At 40.9% G+C, this 1,423-nt stretch overlaps 1 non-coding gene across 1 annotated transcript; it reads right to left on the bottom strand.

Annotated features, from left to right (window-relative positions):
* Positions 1–1,096: 1,096 nt before the first annotated feature.
* On the bottom strand, positions 1,097–1,203 carry LOC141662799 (small nucleolar RNA R71). The gene has a single exon (XR_012550895.1). It is a non-coding gene; the product is annotated as a small nucleolar RNA R71 (small nucleolar RNA).
* Between the last annotated feature and the right edge of the window lie 220 nt (positions 1,204–1,423).

Below are 1,423 nucleotides of genomic sequence, written 5' to 3'. Positions count from 1 at the left end.
GACTATTCAACTTCTATCTTAATTGTGGATGCTTGGTAGAATGGTATTAGTACAATGAAAGTTGGCTTTTATCAGTTTCGTGTTATTCGATTAATATCATCACTGTCACATGCTAAAGGTAATAACAATGGCTATAGAAGGAAGTAATAATGAAGTTGTGATCTCATGAGTGTTTATTATTGATAAATTGAAGTGTTAGTTAAGTGGTTAATTAAGTAGTTAATTATAGTTAATATTTAATCAACAGTTTTAAGTGTTATTATCTTAACATTGAGAAGTAATCATACATTGGTGAGTGAGTTTAATTAGACAATAATTTAGTCTGAGTCTCTGAGGGAACGAACTAGAAAGTATTCTATATTACTTGCGAACGCGTATACTTGCGTGAATATTAGCGCGTGTTTTTGCCCTAACAAGTTTTTGGCGCCGCTGCCGGGGACTCGGCGTATTTGTTTAGTTTATGTACTTGCCATCATTGGTCATTAGGTCTCAGTGATTAGGACGTAGTAGTTACTAATTTTTTTTCTTCTTTTTTTTTCCGGTTGTGTTTCAGGTACTTTAGCAAGCGTTTATGCAAACTCGTTCTCGTGCTCGCAAGAGGACTTTAGATACAGCTGAGGAGACAGACGAAGTTCTTGATATTCCGGAGAAGTTAGATTTTGAGGATTCGGATTCAGGAACTGAGCAGAAAGAACCAGTAAACATGGGAGATCGTATTGTTCAAGCTGATCCAGCTCTTATGGATTTTTCTCGGCCTAAAATTGATGACATTCAGTCAAGCATCCTTCATCCGGCTATTCAAGCTAACACCTTTGAAATCAAGCCGGGCACTATTCAGATGGTGCAGAATTCTGTTTCTTTTGGAGGAGCGGCAACTGAAGACCCCAACATGCACATAAGGAATTTTATCGAGATCTGCAGCACTTTTAAGTATAATGGCGTGACTGATGAGGCTATCAAGTTGAGGCTTTTCCCATTCTCACTAAGGGACAAGGCTAAAGACTGGTTACATTCTGAACCAGCTGGGTCCATCACTACGTGGCAAGATCTTGCGCAAAAGTTTCTGGTGAAGTTTTATCCGATGGCAAAGACTGCTGCTATGAGGAGTGCTCTTACTCAGTTTGCGCAGCAACCTACGGAGTCTATGTGCGAGGCTTGGGAACGCTACAAGGAAATGTTGAGAAAATGTCCACATCATGGAATGCCGGATTGGATGGTGATCACTGGTTTCTATAATGGTTTGGGGGCTCAATCTCGGCCCATGCTCGATGCAGCAGCTGGAGGCGCCTTATGGGCTAAAAGCTATACTGAGGCGTATAATCTTATAGAGACGATGACTGCAAATGAGCATCAAAACCCAACTCAGAGGATGACGTCAGGCAAGGTAGCAGGTATTCTGGAAGTTGATGCAGCCACCGCTATT

The sequence above is a fragment of the Apium graveolens genome, chromosome 5 (assembly GCF_009905375.1).
Source record: "Apium graveolens cultivar Ventura chromosome 5, ASM990537v1, whole genome shotgun sequence".
NCBI lineage: Eukaryota > Viridiplantae > Streptophyta > Magnoliopsida > Apiales > Apiaceae > Apium > Apium graveolens.
The sequence above is the reverse complement of the archived record's forward strand: the minus strand, read 5'-3'. Positions and strand labels throughout refer to the sequence as shown.